Source organism: Taudactylus pleione, unplaced genomic scaffold (genome assembly GCF_031769625.1).
Source record: "Taudactylus pleione unplaced genomic scaffold, aTauple2 ptg000430l, whole genome shotgun sequence".
NCBI classification, from domain to species: Eukaryota; Metazoa; Chordata; class Amphibia; order Anura; family Myobatrachidae; genus Taudactylus; species Taudactylus pleione.
Genome location: NW_028284832.1, coordinates 732,929 through 748,237, shown reverse-complemented (window position 1 = coordinate 748,237; position 15,309 = coordinate 732,929).

Sequence of the window (15,309 nt, the reverse complement as noted above, 5' to 3'; positions counted from 1 at the left end):
GTTCCTGTCTGTTGGGACACACCCATTAATGCTAATTGAGTTAAAGTGCTGCAACTGTGATTTATAAGCAAGATTACATTGCACTGGACGACATTCTTCTGTTTGCTGCTCAGTTCGGGGTGGGGAAGGCTGCTCGTATGTTCATTACTGTTGACAAAATGTAATATTTGCACGTTTTGTTACCTATACAGAGTTGGTCGCATTTTGCATATGATGATGACTCTCGATACTCGCCAAATGAGACTCCGCCCACATTTTGCGTTTATGTTTGCTTCCAACTCTGACTGAAGTTCATGAATTTAAAAGTTAACCTGCAATTCCATAATACCTTCTTGTTCTGTCAAATCACTTTTAGTTATATGTCTGTAAGCGAAACATTATATTATTATTATCCTTTATTTATATGGCGCCACAAGTGCTCCGCAGCGCCTTACATAGTACATAAACAAATAATTTGACAAGTGACTTACAGTACAATATAGGACAAGGACATGGATAATATACATTGCTATATTAGTGACCATAACACCTAGATATGCAACAGAGCGTAAGCAGCCAAGTGTTAGGTGTCCTGGTGGGGGGGTAAGAAGTAGATGAAACTACAGTAAGGAGAAGCACAAGAGGTTATATATTCTATTACACACAGGCTTGGTCATTTAAGATTACTGACACTGTTGGTGGTGTGGCAGCGCACAGTGGTAACTGGCAGCATGGGATGTGTTGTTTAACCACTTAATTGATGAATCATTTTTTTTTTCGTCAAAACCGCACAGAAATTGTTGTTGTTTTTTTTTTATTATTATTATTTAATAAAGTTTAAAAATGTATGTATGGGTTTAAAAAAATCTTTTTTCGATTAACGCACCCATCCAGCCACAAAGATATTTGAATGGCCTGCAAACCCCCCTCCATCCCCAGACCAAAAGATGCCCATCCCCCGTTACTCCCCCTGCCCCTTGAATTAGCTCCGCCCCCTCACATTTGCGGAGCGTGGGGCAGGGAGGACTGATCATCAGGCCCCTCTGCTGCACATGCAGAGATCAGCACAGGGGTGCTCGGAGGGGAACTATGTTCCCCCTCCTCGCACTCTTACTAGCAGCGTTTACGCCCCAGAGTGCCGTTCGCACTACATTCTGAGCACGATTCTGGGTGCAATGTCAGCGGTCACAGACTGCCGTTTCACTTCCGGGGGGTCCAGGGAGACAAAGGTGGTCCGTTATGCACTTGGGCAGAACGGATCTCCTCTGCTAAAGCCGGGGGACAGAGCAGGCTGGCGTGGTCGCATGTAATGCAACCTTGCCAAATGAAGCAATTCTGGCCTCGGTCGCATTACATGCAAACAGGCCAGTTCATGTTTTCAGGATTTCCCTTTCTAGGTGGGTTGATCATTATTTTGCTTGGTCCGTAATTAGCCCACTTGTTTTCACAGACCAAAATCCTGAAAACAAGACCTGTTGACAGCTGGAGTTGACATAGAGCAACTTGCATTTTTTATATTTAAATGTTGTTTATCCTGAGTAATTTATAGAGTGTGTTTTCCAGGTTTATACATATTGTAATGAATTGACTTATAAGTAAAATATCACCATTGTTAGAATACGCCAGGATTGTCCTGTATAGTGACTTCATAGGTGCAGAGACCATAGAGTGCTGCGCTTTTCCCCAACTCCAGCTACTCCCTATGGGGGTACCACGTTTTACCAGCCCTGGTTGTGTGTGACAATGGAGAAAGTCTGTATAGCACACAAGCTGTCTGTATGGGAGGTGTGTCGGCAGCAGATGAGCGAGCACTTGGCACAGCGCACTGCTTTTTAACACGAGGATCTACTTGGCACACAGAACACGTCGGGCACATCTGCCTTTCCCGATAGCAGCTGCGCCATGTGTTGGCACACACAAATATGTGTGGTGTTATTATCCCAGCACGGATGATTGTGTCACCTACCTGTAGCTTTTGATTACTGTCTCCCTTATGTAAATATTGCATAAGTATACAAGCCAGGCCTTATGCCGCTAACGTTAGGTGATAGAACATCTGCGAGGTGATTCCCAAGACTGATTTAACCTATCCCAATTCCTGCCGGCATTGCTCAGTGAGTGCTACACTCACTTCTCTCATCCACTTGCCAGTCTGTACGAAGCATGATTAAATAATGCTAATACTTCTTAAGGTGCCTACACACATAGCGCTGTGCTCACGATCCAACCTGAGGCACGATTTCCCCTGAACTCTCCCCCGGCAGCTCCCCGGCAGTCGTGGTCACTATTTTAAAAAAAATGTCCAATCTGACTTAAGATCTATCATGCATCCAGTGCATTGTGTCCCAGATTGGCAAATCTGCCCTACAGCACGGCAGATCTGAAGATGCGATGTACGACGAGCGGGGACGCGCATCGGCATCGTGAGTAGAAACTCACAATTTGGGCATATTTTACACGATTTGTTGTCACGATTCCTCGAAATCGGGCAAATCGTGTAAAAAATCGCTGTGTGTGTGTAGGCACCTTTACAACCATTTACCAGAAGATTCAAACATTAATATAACCAAGTAAGTGCAATATGTAGCCATTATCCTTACGCTTCAAATGCCTATTTCCCTATAGATTGTAATCAGCCGAGCAGGGCCCTCTTACCTCCTTATCTGTCTGTTATTACCCAGTCTTGTCTGATGAATGTTTTGTTCCCAATTCCAAAGCGGATCTCTCTCTCTTCTCTCTCTCCCCCCTTCCTGGGTAATGTCAAAATGATCCTACCAACCTTGGAATATTGCGGTTATTTTAACATCTGTAAGACATTTTCATGGTAAATATATCCCTGTTGAACTGCAAGAAGGATGAGTGTCAGAATTACGCTATGTCATGCAGACTTTATTCTTGCATGTTCTGGTTGCTTTGGAGCATGATAAGTGATGCAAATATGATTTTCCACACATCTTCACACTCCTAACCTCTGCTAAAATTCCTCTCAAACTCCATTCGGGTGTAGCCTTAAGGCATAATGCCAACATCTTTAAGTGATTGTCAGGGACATTGACTGATAAGTGGGTACACATAATCACAGCTTACAGAGTGCTGTCTCTTTCGCTCTTTGACTTGTTTACTGTCGATGGTTATAATGTGGTTTTGTGGGATTAGGAATTGTGCTGTACAATCAATACTGAAAATTAGGGATATTCTAAATCGCTAAAATTTCCAGGGACATACTGTACCTAGAATACCTGTAACTTTGGGAAATATTTACTAAAGTGAGGGTATTTAGAAGTGGAGATGTTGCCTATAGCAACCAATCAGATTCTACTTAACATTTATCTAACACTTTCTAGAGAAGATAATAGCTAGGATTTGATTGGTTGCTATGGGCAACATCTGCACACTTGACGTCACGATTCGTCAAAATTGGGCAAATCGTGTAAAATATCGCTGTGTGTGTGTGTGGGCAGCTTGAGTTTATTATTTTAGGGATCCCTCCAATGGCGTGGCCACCCATGAAAGCAATCTAACCCCAGCCAGCCTCTTCCCAAGTACATGTAACAGTACATACCATTCTTGTATTCTGAAGGAATATTGCAGAAGCAGCATCACTTGTTTTACATATTCAAGCAGAGGGTGGGGGGATTCTAGGTGCCTGCCGTGCCCCCTACAGAGCAGAGTGCAGACCTAAAAGAGACTGTACTGCCCAAGGCTGAGTTCTAGTGCCACCCCCTGACACTGCACATCCAGGTCATGTCACATGCATGATTGAAGATGTCAGGAGAGAAGGCCAAGGAGCCCTCCGTTCTGATGCTGACAAGCTGATTTATTAGCAGATAACACAAGGCAGAACCTAGGGAGGAAGCCACCTTACATCTACTCTTACAGTGCGCAGTCAGACAGCAATTAATCATAGATCTGTCCTCTGTATTAGACATGAATGCTGCCTGAGTTTACTCTTCTCACTTCTCTGGAGCTGAGATACTGACAGGGCAGAAGAAAGGGCTAATGCGCTCCAGCACTTCTACAATTACAGAGGCTCTTGTGCCAACTCCTTCTCTCAGGGTGAGGACATTAGTTGTAGATGGAAGCACTTGTGGCCTGATTCAGCAAGTAACGCAGTTGCTGATACGCACGCAATCGGCCGATTGTTGCGTACTGCGTATGCATCGGTTCTCAAGGCCATTCTGCGCAACCAAAGGGTTACTCAGATAGACGATTATCATCTGATCCGCGTCCGATGCTGCGTATTTCTACGCAATTGCCTGGATATGCGAAGCCGCAGGTGAGCGTCTCATTACAGAGCCAAGCGACTGCAACATTTGCATATTTTCGCACAGCCGCTGTGTACATATGCGCAGTTGCGGAGGCATTAGCGTACATCTCTGAATCAGGCACTAGGACGGCTAATGACCAGTGTATATAAGCTAGGATAAAAACGAGATTGTATGCTTGGTTAATAACCAACGTGAAAGTTATCACCACCCCTTTGGCCATTGGTGTCCGGGTCTCGCGCATGCGCACGACGGAGCCGGCTCCGTCGTGCGCATGCGCTCTGGGCCACCATCGACCTGGTGGCGAGAGCACAGCGCTTGCGACCGGGTCTGAATCAGGCCCTATGATCTGTGTTTGCATTAGCTTAGCACTGTATAGAGATGGCCATCGACCATCGATAGTTAAAATCATCAATGGTTCCCTACCATCGATAGACGAGTGGAGGGCGATAGTTATATTGTTTTCTTGGCAGGACGGAGTTTAGCCCTGTCCCCCGGCAGCCACTAAGCCCCACCCCCGTTATTCAACAGCGGTGGCCTTCGAGGGTTGCAACCCATCGATGGTTCACCATATATGGTTTTTGTGCCGCTGATGGTAATCAAAGATGGACCCATCGATGGAAACACCACCAATGGCCATCCCTAGCGCTGTGTGTAGCTGAGTGAACTGAGCAACATATATTACCCAGTGAGACCCAATGCCTGCGATGCTCAAATGCTGAAATTGACTTGAACCATATCGATCTTGATATCTATTAAGCATGATGGTAAATGTGGTTAATAGATGACTAGCATCAGCCTATTTGTGTGTTCTAATAGGACCCAGTGGTGCCGGAACTGATAGGGCTAAGTGGCACTGCATCAGCGGCATTGCACTTAATTTTTTCGACTCCAAACTGTTATACGTATTTCTGCTATCTGTGCTCTGTGGTGCCATCTAGTGATTACAATCCAAGTTTAGGCATGTCCAAAGGAGGTCAATTTCTAATCATTCGACAATTTGCACAGGAGCCTCTAGAATTCTGCGGAGAAGCAAACATGTAAAATAATCAATAGGGGGAATTAATTTCAGCGTGACAGACGGAATGTTCTGTTCGGGAATGGCACATCGCGGACATCGGCATCACGGTGTGGGTCCCACCGGTTATGGCCGATATGTGCACTGCAGCAGAAGATCGCGTTGAATTGAATTCCCCCAGTACTGGGCATCTCTCTTTGGGCTGTATTCAATTGCCGGCAAAAAGCCGAGATCGTCGAAAAAGTTTCTCACCGGTGACGTCATTTCGCCAGGTGAGAAGTTTCCCCTGTATTCAATTGCAAAGACTTTCCGCCGGTGCGAAAAGTCTGCGCCTTGTAACCAGCGGAAAAGAGTCACCTCTGAAAGGAGGCGGAAAAAAGTGCAGAATTGGGGGTTTGGGGTGCAATGTTGCGGCAACACCCCTGCAGCCTTGGGACAGTACCCCAAAGGTAAACTGCGTCAAAAAAAGTAAAAAAAAAAACTTTAGATCACCCCAAAAAAGTACTTTAAGTTTGGGGGCAAAAAAACAAAGTTGGGGGATAAACTTAAAAACTAGCTAAATCGACTCCATAGGGTCCCCCACGTATGCCCAAGCTGTTTTTTATATTTGCAGGTGCATGCTGAAGGTGCATTTTTTTTAGCGATTTTTAACCATGCTTGCACCCATTTCATGTTCCCCAAATTTGCTGGGACTACATATTTTCCCCCAAAAAACCTGCTAAACGTTATTCTTCACTTGTGCAAAGACGCTAAATAGCCACAATTGAGAGCATTAAAGCACCCCAAATACCTTCAGCAGGGCTAAATGGGGGTATCCATAGTGATCACCCATGTTAGTGCATCTTTTGGGGGGTATCGGGCTGAATTCCCCAAATCTGACAGCACTTTTCACCGATCTCAGTTTCGCCGGGACGCGTCTCCGCATCTTTTGCAATTGAATAGGGCGAATCGCGGTGACGAGAGCGATACTTTTCCCGGAGGCAAAACTGCCGATGAAGGTGAAAAACCCGGCATGCAAAAAATCTGGGACTTTTGGACCGGCAATTGAATACGGGCCTTTGTGTAGTATAGATTACATTTTCATGAGCAAGATTGTTGATATGATCCAATAATTAACGTACATCTCTGATGTTGAGGGGTCTGCGCTTGTGCAGAAAGGGTCGTGCGATCTCACTCACAGACCCCCCCTAAGCCGCATCATGATTGACATACGCGTTTGAAGGGCAAAGCGGAGGCGTGTCTGGTCGCCGTTCCTGGAAACGCTTCTCGTCCCTATTGAATGGAAGGGACGAGGCCATGGTCTGCGTCTGTGGATGCAGATTCCTGGCCTTTTAAATGACCAGCAACTGGTCAAGCTGCGGGAAGCTTCAGGATGGCTGCAATGGTGTTCCCAGCCTGTAACGTCGGTCACAGCGCTGGGATCGCAGATGCAGCAAGCAGGTGTCTGACACCTCCTCCTGCATTTACATCTGAGCTGGACGGAATCGTACGGCCTCTTGTGTGCGACTCTGCATATTCCTCCATCTCTGAATTAGGCCCTAAGGGACGTGAAAAGGGTGTTTCTGACCAGAAAGAAGGTTTAATAACATAAACTGTCGAAAATAATGTGTATAATAAAAGATTATAGTAAATTTGGCTTTGAATACTTTTACAAATATTACAAGACCGTTGTATCTGTCTGTTCCACACACAAAAAAATAAACACAATACTTACTTTAAACCCAGATCCTGCTTCCGCTGCCGTCTGCCGCTCCTCGGAACTAATGGAGAGACGTCACGACGACTCTCCCATAGTGCCTGTGGGGGGGAGCCATTAGCCGGAGCTCGCTGTCGCTGCGGGGAAAGAGCTTGGCGCCCGCTGATAATTAAATCTCAGCGAGTGCCCGGCAAGTGGAGCCTGTGGCGGCTGGGGGAGAGATATGGAGTGCGGCGGCGGTGGGGTGCAGGAAGGAGATGTGGCGCTGGGGACTGAATTGTGGCGCGGCGGTGGCTAATCACAGCGCCCTCTGCTTGCTGGCGCCCTGCGTAGTCGGCGTAACGGGCGAGCCGGCCCTGCCTCTACCCTCTTGTGCTTTTCCTTACTTTACTTTCATCTACATCATACTCCCAACTAGGGCACCGAACACTTGGTTGCTGTGCTCTATTGCTTATCTGGGTGTTATAGTCGCTACTGTAGCTATGTATATTAGCCTTGTCCTCATCCTGTATTGTATTGTACTGTAAGTCTCTGGTCAACCTATTATACTGTGTAAGGCGCTGCGGAACACTTGTGGCACCATATAAATATATGATAATAATAATACACATTTATTTCAGTGCCCAAAATTAGTTCAACCCAGCAAGGGCAGCAGGGGCTGCAGTCACTTTGTGTGCTGAGCCGACGTTTATGACAGTTCAGCCTATCAGCACCTAGTGACATCACGCTCACAAATCATTTCACTGATTTGGGGAGGGGAGGGGGGGTTGGTTTATGTATTTGTGTCTTGGTCACACTGTTCTTCCCCCTCTGTCTTCAGCCTGCGGACACTGCTGTCCAGGGAACTTGATAATTGCCCATTCTCTGCTGATTATTGACAAGGTGTCCATGACTCTGTAGTAGGCGTTAACCCGTAATTGGCATCTCCCTATAGTAGACCATAGATTGGAGTCCCATAGGACTGTATTTCTGTAATATTCATGCGATGGGTTCACAATGACAGTAACCCATTCCGCAGTCCTTAAACACGGACACTTTATGTAGTTCAGTACTTTTCGGTCTGCTCACTACAGTCTATAATGCACTTTGATATGGCAGAACTCTTGCAGGCTGCTAATGTAGATATATGTAGCGAAAAGAGGAGATTCTGATGATTTTACCAAGGTGGAAAAAATACAGAGGCACAAAGCAAAAGCCTTTGCTTCTCTGCAATGTGATGGGCCTAATATAGCACCTTGTTACCTGTTTTTTATGCATTGCACAGATTACCTCGACAATATGGCTTGCCTTTGAAATTACAAGCAAATATCTTTATTGGACAGTATGTTTCGCGAGCATTGCACAGTACTGTATGACAGGGCAAGGACACAGTATGGTGGGTAGGCATTACACAGTATGATGGGCCAACGTTGCACAGTATTGTGGATGGATATTGCACAGTATTGACGGGCGAGCAATTGCACAGTATTGACGGGCGAACAATTGCACAGTATTGACGGGCGAGCATTGCACAGTACCATGGGTGTGCATTGCACAGATATGGAGATAATGAGGTATTCCTAACTGAATGTGGATTGATGCTACAATAAATTTGCTGTCTACACGTATATGCAAAAATAAGCGGTTCTTTAGTAGAATGAGATATTATAATGAGGGTGGTTAGTGTTACACAAAATGGCCATATTGTTTTTGCATAATCACCTCTTACAGTTCCATAAGAGATCCAGCAGCCCAACCCTGCACCTAATGTCTGGATCTCATCCAGCTTGGACACCTGTGTGTGACACTGATCCTGGATAAAAAGCAACGTTGTTATGTGCCCTGGGCAGGGCCATCTTGCCGCACCAAAACGTACTGCAGTTTGCTTGGTAATTGGGTTCCGCAGAGCACAGAGACTTCCTTGGCACCCAGCAATTATGCAAAGAAAAAACCCCAGCATAGTCCGGATTTCTATTTTATTAATACGTTTCAATTCTGCTCCGTGTATCACAAATATTGTCTTTTCTACTTCAGGGTCCATAGGGTATCCACAGGATACCTTGGGGTATAGGCGATGGCGGCAGACATCCAGGCACCACAGAGTTAAAAACTTCTCCATCCTCCCAGGATGCACTGGGGTCCCTCTCCTATACCCCGCCCCGAGCCTCAGGCACTCAGTTTTCGTCGGTGCCTGGCCGAAGTCGGATGCACCATACAGAGTGGGGGTCTGCACAGCCCCTGAAGTTCTTCAATACAGCTGTGGCTGCACATCTAACGAGCAGACAACATGGACAGTCTGTACTGACGTCCATGTCGTCGCTCCTACACCCCGCTGGTACCAGAACGCCGGTACTGATCCGGGGATGTTGGTGGGTGACTGGGGTCACAGCTACCGGTGGCCCCGGTTGCCCGGACTGTGGCCGGATTTACGGGGGTTCAGGTAAGCGGCAAGGTCCTGCGGTGGGTCCCAGCCGAATAGCACAGTCCTTAGTCCCCATGCAGGGGGCTCCCTGGGGACTGGCTGCAGTGTGGAACCAGGCTACTGATCCCTGCGCTTTCCACTACCCCCTGGGACTGAGGACTGGACAGAAACAGTAAATGTCCAGCGTCCCAGGGGTTAAATGCATGCCAGGGGAGCGCGCTTTCCCTGCTAAGCAGCCGGCGCCTCCCCCGCTGCACACGGCCTCTCCACGAGGTTTTTAGGCATCTGCATGCGCTCCGCCCCCGGACCAGCCCTCCCTCTGCTCCTTGGTGGCCATTTTAATACATGTGGCAAACGCTGCTGGAAGCTGTTAACGCGGGCATCGTGGTCTGGGTCCCCCTGCATACCTCTCCTCCGGTGCAAGGTCAGTGTACGCAGCGCTGTTTCCTACCAGGCTGAGGTCTGGTTAGTTGGTGAAGCGCAGATACTGCAGGGTTTTCAATATTCTGCATTGTATGTGTCTTTGGGCTAGCGCTGCTGTCTGTTACTTTCACATACTGTCAGCTATTTTCCCTATCCCTGTTTTTCTTCTCTGCTAACAAGCCCTTGCGGTGCGGAGTTGCAAGGGGGATTTATACCTCACTATACAACTTGTTGTGAAGTGCGGTGGTCACATACAACTCCGGGTCACACACTCAGTATGTCTGACAGTGAGCACGATTTCCCCATTCCACCTCAGTGTACTGTATGCAAGGTACCATTGGCAGAGGGTGATGGTAACTCTGATGGATTATGTAAGGGGTGCCTGCGGTGACACGGCCGATTTCTGTCACTACACCTGTGAGGGAGCTACCATGGGCTTGTTTTGCTACGGCACTTACTATCCTGGTGGGCCAGTTAACGACAACCTCTGCGTGTCCCCAGATGGGGGTCTCACAGCAGTCTATGGTGTTATCCCCTATGCAGGGGTTTCCTATACAGTTAATAGTACCTCAGAGTTTCCCGCTGTCGCCCCCTCAGGTCATCCATGAACCTGCGTGGGCTAATTCACTGTCTACCTCAGTACAATAGCTATCAGAGGTGTTACAGGGCGAGTCGTCTGTGCGGGCGCAGAAGCGTCAGCTGCAACCTCATCAAGATCAGGATGCTGTGACGACAGATGATGGCTCATACGTGCGGTGCGCACGGCCTTGGTTATTGAGGAATGCGCTCTTCATGTAGCTAAATCAAAATATGCCTTTTTCAAGGATATTAAAAGTGATGCTACGGTGTTTCCCCTATCTGATCAGCTAGTGGATCATTTAGAGGAGGCATGGAAAACCCCGGGTAAGCGTTACCAGCCCCCTAGACGGTTTGCGGTGGCATACCCTTTTGCAGATAATTATTTTGCAAAATGGGATAACCTGCCACAAGTGGATTCACACGTCTAGTAAAGAGTGCTACGTTGCCTATGCCCTCTATGTCCTCCTTAAAGGATCCAACGGATCGCAGGGTAGAAATATGTTTGAAAATGATTTATCCCCTTGCAGGAGGCGTGTCAGACTGGCTTTGGCCGTGTGATGGGTGGCAAGAGCTATGGAGCACTGGGCTGATACCTTGGAGGCATCCCTGGACCCAGACTCGTCACCTGAACAGGTGGAGTTGGTGGGTAATTTAAGGGACTCAGCTACCTTCATTAATGAGGCAGCTTTAGATATGGGCCTCATGGCGTCCAAGATCTCCTCGGCAGCAGTGGCGGCTCGTCGTATCCTGTGGCTGCGTTCTTCGAAGGCGGATGCTGATTCCAAAAAGGGTTTGGTGGGGTTACCCTTCAATGGAGAAGTGCTGTTTGGCCCTGATCTAGACAAAATTGTGGATACTTCGGCAGCATCTAAGTCTGTGTGTCTGTCTTCCACTACTGTCCCATCAGGAGCGGGTTCTTCATCCTTTCGGCCCTACAGAACACAGAACAGACCCAGGGTACAGTCCTTTCCTAGGAGGACTGCCGCCAAGTAACCTGCAAAGCCCAGGAAGCAGGACTGGTGTACCAGACATCCCACTCCCAAGTCCGATGACAAACCTTCGGCCTGACGGGACGGGCCTCTCTTTGGGGGACCTCAAAGTGGGAGGCCGACTTCTGAAATTCGCCCAAAGCTGGTGTCTGACCACTTCAGACACATGGGTCAGAGAAGTGGTCTCTCAGGGGTACGCACTCTCCTTCCGCAGGAGGCCTCCCAGCCGGATTTTCACCATTGGCCTTCCGTCCAATCAGGACAAGGCCCGGGAACTCAAGAAGGTAATGCACTCAATGCTCCAGAGTGGAGTTATAGTGCCAGTTCCTTTGTCTCAGAAGGGATTGGGGTATTACTCCAATCTTTTTCTGGTGCAGAAACCCAATGGGTCCTACCGGCCAATACTGAACCTCAAATCCCTCAACAAATTTCTGAGGGTTCCTCGGTTCAGGATGGAGACCCTGCGTTCCATTATTTTAGCAATGGAACCTGGGGATTTCATGGTGTTGCTGGATAATCAGGATGCTTACCTGCATATCCCTCTTGTCCCAGCACACCAGTGCTTCCTCAGATTTGCAGTGGTCAAGGACCACTTCCAGTTTCAGGCTCTGCCCTTCGGTCTGGCTACAGCACCTCGGGTGTTCACCAAAGTTCTGGCCGTCATGGCAGCCCACCTGCGGTTGCAGGGAGTCCGCCTGTTACCTTATCTGGAGTCCTCAGAGAAACTTCAGCGCCATCTGCAACTAACAGTCTCTGTATTGCAGTCTCTCGGCTGGCTGATAAATTGGTCCTCGCTGGTACCATCACAGAGGATGCTCCATCTAGGAGCTCTGTTGGATTCCCAACATCAGAGGATCTTGGTGACGGGAGAAAAGATCTCTGCGTTACAGGCAAAGGACCCCCTTTGCATGCAGAGTCGCCGGGTGTCTATTCACTCGGCAATGAGGTTACTGGGATCCATGGTATCTTATGTTCGACATGGTGGAGTTTGCCCAGTTTCACTCAAGACCTCTGCAGAAGCTGATCCTCTCCGGATGGAATGGGTCGCCCCAAAGGATAAAGACACAGACTATGGTGCTTTCCCCGGAGGTGCGATTATCTCTGGCCTGGTGGCTACAGACGCCTCACCTGAACAAGGGGCGCCCCTTTTGGAATGCAGACTGGGCCCTTCTGACGACGGATGCCAGTCTCCGAGGCTGGGGAGCGGTGATGGGTCCACATTTCTTTCAGGGAAGGTGGACATCGGTAGAAGCTGCTCTTCCAATAAACATATTGGAACTGCGGGCAGTATTCAAGGCTCTCCAGCAAGCAAGACAGGTCCTGCAGGGTAAACCTGTGCAGGTACAGTCGGACAACGCCACCACGGTGGCATACATAAACCGCCAAGGAGGGACTCGCAGTCAGGCGGCTCTGACAGAGGTGTCCCACATTCTAGTATGGGCGGAAAAGCATCTCACCGCAATATCAGCAGTGTTCATACCAGGAGTTCTCAACTGGGAAGCAGACTTTCTCAGCCGTCAAGACGTGCGTCCAGGAGAGTGGTCTCTTCACCAGGAGGTGTGTCAGCTACTGGTGAACAAGTGGGGCCTTCCAGAGATAGATCTCATGGCCTCACGAAACAACAACAAACTGCCAATGCTCGGGTCAAGAACAAGAGACGCAAAGGCTTGTCTAGTGGACGCTCTGGCGGTCAAGTGGACCTTCCAGTATGCGTACCTCTTCCCTCCGTTCTCCCTTCTTCCTCGAGTGATACGCAAATTCAAGCAAGAAGGCGGCACGCTATTGCTGATTGCTCCAGCGTGGCCCAGGCGGCACTGGTACACGGATCTTCAGAGTCTCTCAGTGGACACTCCGCTGTTGTTGCCTCAACGTCAGGACCTGCTATCTCAGGGTCCTTGCCTTCATCCAGACCTGAGTTGACTGTCTTTGACGGCATGGCTATTGAGACTGCCCTCTTGAGGTCCAGAGGTTTCTCCAGTTCGGTGGTCAACACCATACTGAGAGCTCGGAAGCCTTCATCTACCAACATCTACCATAGAGTGTGGCGGGCTTTCTTCCAGTGGTGTCGCACTAGAGGTTATGCTCCTCAGGTGTTCAGATTGTCCAGGGTTCTGGCCTTCCTACAGGCAGGTTTAGACCAGGGTCTTCGCCTAGCTTCCCTGAAGGTACAGGTGTCTGCACTTTCAGTGTGGTTTCATCGTAGGATTACTATGCTTCCTGATGTCCGCACCTTTATGCAAAGGGTGCTTCTTATTCAGCCTCCCTTTGTTCCACCTGTGCCCCATGGGATCTGGCTGTTGTCTTGAAGACTCTTCAAGGACCGCCATTTGAACCACTGGGCTCAGTGGATTTGAAATGGCTAACCATTAAGACTGTATTCTTTCTGACTATTGCTTCGGCCAGAAGGGTTTCGGAATTGGGAGCTCTCTCATGTAGACCTCCATTTCTAATTTTTCATAGAAACAGGGCTGTTCTGCGCACTCGTCCTGGGTTTCTTCCAAAGGTGGTATCTAGTTTCCATATCAACGAGGAAATTATTGTACCATCGTTTACTTCACCTGACCTTTCGGTTGGTGAGGCCACCTTGGATGTGGTGCGGGCCTTGAAAATCTATGTGGACCGCACTTCTGTCTATTTGAAGTCAGACTCTTTGTTTGTCCTTTATGGCTTCCACAAAAGAGGTTGGCCTGCCACTAAAGAAACATTGGCAGGATGGAGTCGACTGGCTATCTCTGAAGCTTTTGCTCACGAGAGCCTTCCTGTTCCATCTTCTGTTAAGGCTCATTCCACTAGGTCTTCATAGGCAGCTCGATGTGGTGCCTCAGCTGTTCAGCTTTGCAAGGCGGCCACGTGGTCATCTGTCCATACTTTCGTACGGTATTATACTTTTGATACCTACGCCTCTCAGGATGCTTCCTTCGGGCGACGGATTCTCCTCTCAGCATAGGAGCGTCCCCACCCTTGAAGGATACTGCTTTGGGACATCCCCAAGGTATCCTGTGGATACCCTATGGACCCTGAAGTAGAAAATATGAGATATGGTAAGAACTTACCCTTGTTATCTCTATTTCTACGAAGTCCATAGGGTTCCACAGGACTGTCGCACCTGTACTGCAGATGGGCTGTGATTCTGGTCACCGGTTTTTCCGTCTCCCTCTGGTGAGAATGTGATTCTTGTGTGTTCCAGACTTTCTTCTCTCTCTCTTTATCCTCCTTCGGCCTATGGCTTGTGACGAGGCTCGGGGGCGGGGTATAGGAGAGGGACCCCAGTGCATCCTGGGAGGATGGAGAAGTTTTTAACTCTGTGATGCCTGGATGTCTGCTGCCATCGCCTATACCCCAAGGTATCCTGTGGAACCCTATGGACTTCGTAGAAATAGAGATAACAAGGGTAAGTTCTTACCATATCTCATATTTTTTATGCTTTAATTCATGCCTTATCAGGTGGTTGCATTGCATAGGAATTGATACACTGTGTGGCTCTTAACCTTTATGGGTGAGCCTTCTGGGCTCCTTATGCTGCTTTGTCTTTGATGGAAAGACAAAGGCCCTCATTTAGACCCACTCGCAAGCGGGCGCACGTACGTTAGGCGTACGTACAAAAATATTTAAATTCAATGGCTCGCTCGTATTTTCGTTCGCATCTAAAATTCCTCCCTGAACTCTGACGACCCCTCCTCTAACTAACGAGCGTACGAAATAGCGAGCGTACATCCCCGAAATGGCTTGAAAGGAACGCACGCACAAGTATAAACAGGAAGTGGCCTTGTCAGATGTCGATTACCTGCTCCTTTATTCTGCCTACCTCCATCAATCGTATCATGCCAATCAATGTATCAATTAGCTTAATTGTTTGTTTTTTTTCAACACAATGCAAGAAACTTTACTCTTGTCCGTGTTTGTGTTTACCCGCAGAATACGTACGGATGAAACATTCGCTTTTATTGTTCAAAAAACAT